Below are 6,020 nucleotides of genomic sequence, written 5' to 3'. Positions count from 1 at the left end.
TTGCCTCTGAGGCATTGAATTGAAAATACTCATTCATTTATATTTGAATTTCCTCAAGAAAGTTTGAGTCTGCAAGCAGTATATTACTAAACCTCCAAACAGGTCTATTAGAATCTTTTCAGTGAACTAATATTCTATCCAAATTCCAGCATGAACCGACAAAATGATAGGATCTATGTTGGCTTTTGTAACCTGTTGAATTAAATGATCTGAAACAAAAAAATAGTCAATTCTTGAAAATGATTTATGAACTTGGGAACAAAACGTAAATTCTCGAGCATTGAAATGAAAAATCTGACATATATCCTTTAATCCACATGTCTGCATAAGATTATCCAGACCAGTGGCGTACCTAGGGTATGTGGCACCCGGGGCCCATCATTTTTTGACACCCCCCCCCCCCCCCATGTAAAAAAATTTTTTATTTTTTTTTTTTTTGCAATAACCATGAAATGGAATAAATGGTCAGAATAGAAACAGGCAGTGAAAATTTTCTTTTACTGAACCTCATATATGTAACCATTATTCCAAACATAACATAACATAAATTATGTCTAAATTGTCATGACATCAGAAGTACATATGGAGTAGTTGCAGGTGATGCTTGGGACAGTTCTGATTGTGTTAGTTCGGTTTTATGTGTTTTTTGAATAGAAGGGTTTTTATTTCTTTTTGAAGGTTTTGCAGTCTGTGGTTGATATCAATTGGTTGTAGAGTTGGGGGTCGAGTGTTGCAGCTCGAATGGCTAGGAGGTTGTCGAACAGTTTTTTTCTTTTGACGTTTTTGGTTGGAGGGTGTGTGAATGGTGCACAAGTTCTCCTATGTCTGTTTGAAGTGGATTGAATTATTTAGCTGAAGAAATTAGTTACCCCCCATTCCACACACATTAATTCTCTTCCATTTTTGTTCCCATTATAAAAAACACTGATAAGTTCCCAGAAAAAAAATACATTAAAATAAGAAGTGAAAACAAAGGCCCCTACAGATGAGAACATAACATAAGAATAGCCTAACTGGGTCAGACCAATGGTCCATCATGCCCAGTAGCCCATTCTCATGGTAGCCAATCCAGGACACTAATACCTGGTCAAAACCCAAAGAGTAGCAACATTCCATGCTACCGATCCAGGGCAAGCAGACACTTCCCCCATGTCTTAATAACAGATTATGGACTTTTCCTCCAGGAATTTGTCCAAATCTTTCTTAAAACCAGCTACACTATCTGCTTTTACCATAACTTCTGGCCACTTCATTTTTAAGTTTAGATCTTTCCTTTCAAACAGAGACCTTGCTAGATGTCAAATACAGCACAAGGTAACTTCACATGGACTTAGCTGTGCAGGAAATGTGAATCTCCTCATACACCCACCATATAGTGCAAAAATGTGCAAAGGTCTGTTTTTTTCTTTCGATCACTACATAGCCTAATGCCACACAAGCAGCGCTGTTACAAACATATTCTGTAGGTCAATGCTAAGGATAACAAAGTTTCCTTCCTTGGACCAGAAGGAGATAAACCACTGGAAGAGATCCCAAAACAACACCCAAAGACCCACTCAGTGTGTGAATCAGTTGAGTGGAGTGGACTAACTGGGGGGTGGAAATGGGCCCGGAGTTTGCTCAGCAGAATTTCCCAGACCACCTCTTCCTCTCAACACATTGACACGCTGCCACCATCACCACTAGGAACACCTCACTGGGTAGGCCAGCTATGCTATAAACTTTATAAAACACATTATTATATTTTCTTATAAAGCACATATTTTAACTGACCTCTCTGACATCCTCAGCCTTTCCATTCACAAAAATAGAAGGAAGAAAAGTTCCCATTTCCTGCTGTCTCATGTCCCCGGCCTATACAATATTTTTTTTCTGCAGACCCTTCAAAAGTCTGACCAAATCCTCGTTTCACTTGCATTATAAAGTACTGAGGATGCCATCTCTCCCCAATCCCAGGTCCTAAAGTCTAAGACAGTAGCGCAAACTAATGCTGCCAGATACAGGAAAAAAAAATTTTGATTCGATTCAGCCCTATTGAATTGGTTTTTCAATTCGATTTTCCTGCCCAGTTGGGTGATTTTTTTCAAAACTCCTGGTGGGTTTTATAGCTTTTTCACCCCCTTTGGCTTCTCCTAACCACACTGGCGCTGTGGTGTAAATAAAATAAAGAAACAAAAAGGACTTTTCCTCTTTCTGTTAAATCCTAGCTCACGTTTGCAGTCCAACACCAGCTCTGGCAGGATACACATTTCAAATCTGACATGTTATAATCACAAAACAGAAAATAAAATTAATTTTTCTACCTTTTGTTGTCTGGTTATATTTCAAATCTTGTTGGTCCAAGGCTCTGGTTTTCTTCTGATAACTTGCTTGCCAGGGTCTCCTTCTTTCTGCATGCTAACCATCCATCTGCCAACTCTGTCCTCCCTTTCCATTTCCCTTCCCTTCCCAGAAAGTCTGGTATCTTTCCTTTTTTTCATCTCCCTCCACAGATCCACCTTTTCTTAAATACCCTTTCATCCGGCATCTCTCCCTCCTTCCCCACCATCCCAGAGTCCACCATCTCTCCGTTTCTTTTCCTAATTACCCTCCTATCCAGTATCTCTATCCCTCCTCCACACCATCCCTTGTGTCCAATTTCTCTCCCTTTCTGTTCCTTCCCTCCCTAAATCCCATGGTCCATCATCTCTCTCCCTCTCCTCTATTTTCAGACCCATTATTTCTTCCCCCCCCCCAAAGTTTGGCATATGCATGTCTCTTTGAACACCCCCTTCCCTCCGTGTACTTCTAAATCATGGTCCCCCCCCAAAGGCCTGTCCCCCCTTAAAGGTCTGCCTGTCCCACCTTGAAGGCCTGCACCCCCCTTGAAGGCCTGCACCCCCCCTTGAAGGCCTGTCCCCCCCCCTTGTAGGCCTGTCCCCCCCCCTTGTAGGCCTGTCCCCCCCTTGAAGGCCTGCCTGCCTTTCCCCCCTTGAAGGCCTGTTCCCCCCCTTGAAGGCCTGCACCCCCTTGAAGGTCTGCACCCCCCCCGAAGGCCTGCACCCCCCTGAAGGCCTGCCTGCCCCCCTTGAAGGCCTGCACCCCTTGAAGGTCTGCACCCCCCCGAAGGCCTGTCCCCCCTTGAAGGCCTGCCTGCCTGCCTGTCACCCCCTCCCCCTTGAAAGCCTGCTTGCCTGCCCGCCCGCCCCACCCTGAAGGCCTGATGCCCCGACCCACCCCGAAGGACCGCTCGCCCCCCTGGCCTCCCCGCACCACCTATGAACAGCCGCAGCAGGATCGCGAAGTCAGCGTCAGCGATCCCTGCGCTGCTTCCTGCGCCACGGTCCCGCCCCTCCTCTGACGTCAGAGGAGGGGCGGGATCGCGGCGCAGGAAGCAGCGCAGGGATGCTGACGCTGACTTCGCAATCCTGCTGCGGGCTGCTTCACAGGTGGTGCAGGAAGGTCAGTGGGGCGAGCGGTCCTTCGGGGGTGGCGGGGGACTGACCGGCAAGGCCGGGAACACCCCCTTAGGGCTGGTACCCGGGGCGGCCCGCCCCCCCCGCCCCCCCTAGGTACGCCACTGATCCAGACCTAAGGATTTTAATTGTCTACTCAGTTTTTTATCCATCATTGGATCTATTACAGCATTGAAACCTCCAGCTACAATTAAATTAGATGTAGCCAATGACAGAATTGTTTGTTGGAGCTTCTTAAAAAATTCCGCCTGATTCGTATTTGGTGTATAAATATTTAAATGCATCAGGGTATCATTTCCTGAAGTCATATTAATATAGAGCTGTCTACCCAATGGATCAACCCAAAAGTTATCAAATGTAGCAGAGATCTTCTTATTAATCAGGATTGCTACACCTGTCTTTTTCCCAATTGCAGGAGCAAAAAAACAATGTTTCATCCATCCTCCTAATTTGGCCGCCTCCATTGCTGATAAATGGGTCTCTTGTATAAAGTAAATATCCGCTTGTTGCTGTTTCAGAAAATTAAGTATCTTTTTCTTCTTGATGGGATGATTGAGTCCATTAACATTCAATGAGTAAAATTTTAAAGCCATTTAGTTAAATATGAAGGTATTTGTGACTGGAAGCTTGATATCATATTCTCAAATTGTGAAATTAATCTTTCCACACACATCCAGAACCCCAATATAAATAACCCCCACTCTCTCCCATATCCCATCCCTTAAAATAATACAAAAATTTGGATGCAAGCATTAGACTTACAGTTTCCAACTTCTTCCAAATGCCCTAAATCCTTCCCAACCCTCCATATGCGCTTAAATACAGGCGAATTGACATATTCCCTAACACCTTGTGATTACCATACAATACATTGAATAAAGTTACTTAAATCATCCCTCTAATACGTTAATATAATAATAAACTTTCATGTAATCCCATTCACACTTAAAACAATCTGTTAAACAATACCCCCAGTTTAGCAAAATATATATATAATACATATATAATAAATAAAACATAGCAATTATATAAAATATATGTACGATAATACATAGCCTACAACATATTCCATATAAAAATTAATTGAAGACATTTATCTGTTAAAAAGCCTAAACACATGAACATGCTAGAACTATTACCAGCAATTTGCGCAATAGTTTATCACCTATTTATTACCATATATTGCAATTCATAAATACTTTTGTTTATTGCAGCAACCAATCAACCAATCAATTAAATCGATAGTGGGAAATATCCAAGAGTCAAGTAAAATAATAAAGAAAATAAACTGAACTATCAATGTTAGTATTCTCTCAGTAACTAAATATTCCATAAATATCAAATCATTATAAGTAGCTAAAATTGAAAGGTGAAATCAAAAATAATATTAACTGTCCATTATCATTATAGAGCATTACATAAAATATTTTTGATTCCTTTAAGTGTAACTACAGACCATATGATCTTACTCAAAAAATAATCAGTGAACCCCTATCCTGAATTGATTTTGGAGATCATGCTATCAAGTCTCATGACACTAGTGATTAATTCTGCCTTTTGTATTCCAAACATAAGAACATAAGAATTGCCGCTGCTGGGTCAGACCAGTGGTCCATCATGCCCAGCAGTCTGCTCCCGTGGCGGCCCTCTGGTCAAAGACCAGCGCCCTAACTGAGACTAGCCCTACCTGCGTACGTTCTGGTTCAGCAGGGACTTGTCTAACTTTGTCTTGAATCCCTGGAGGGTGTTTTCCCCTATGACAGACTCCGGAAGAGCGTTCCAGTTTTCTACCACTCTCTGGGTGAAGAAAAACTTCCTTACGTTCGTACGGAATCTATCCCCTTTCAATTTTAGAGTGTGCCCTCTCATTCTCCCTACCTTGGAGAGGATGAACCTGGTCTTCAATGATGATATGAAACTCCATGAAGGCGAACTTCCCAACAGCCATACAAAACTAGAAAGGCAGTTAATTCATGGCCCCATCTGGCATTTGATTTCCTACAGATGACTGCTTGCTGGTATGTTTGATGTTGGACTTATGTTCTATCATTCTTGTTTTAAAAGATCTAGTCGACATCTCCACATAAAACTTATTGCAGGGGCAAGAAATAACATATATTATGTAATTAGAAGAGCATGTAAGGAAATGCTTGAGTGAATATATATTCCCGTCATTTGGATTTCTAAATTCCTTTAGAGATACAGTGATCTCACAAATACTGCATTTTCCACAATTGAAGAAACCAGCTGGTAACACATTTTTATCAACTTGGTCTTCTGTGTTATACATAGTGGGAGATAAAATGTCCTTTAAGTTTTTGTCTCTTGAGAAAGCAATACGTAAGTCCAAGTCTTCAAAAATGGGATGAGTTTTGATGATTTTCCAATTATCTTTCACAATGTTGGCTATCTCATTACCATGAGCTGAATACTTTAATACACGTCAATAAGTCTTTGATTTCTTATCACTATTTTGGGCTTTATCCTGTAATAACCAATCCCTATGATAATACTTCGCTCGTTTAAAAGCTTTCTTTATGATGTTTTTTTGGATAACCCCGACTT

Source organism: Geotrypetes seraphini, chromosome 1 (genome assembly GCF_902459505.1).
Source record: "Geotrypetes seraphini chromosome 1, aGeoSer1.1, whole genome shotgun sequence".
In the NCBI taxonomy this organism is placed as follows: domain Eukaryota; kingdom Metazoa; phylum Chordata; class Amphibia; order Gymnophiona; family Dermophiidae; genus Geotrypetes; species Geotrypetes seraphini.
This window is presented reverse-complemented; position numbering follows the sequence as displayed.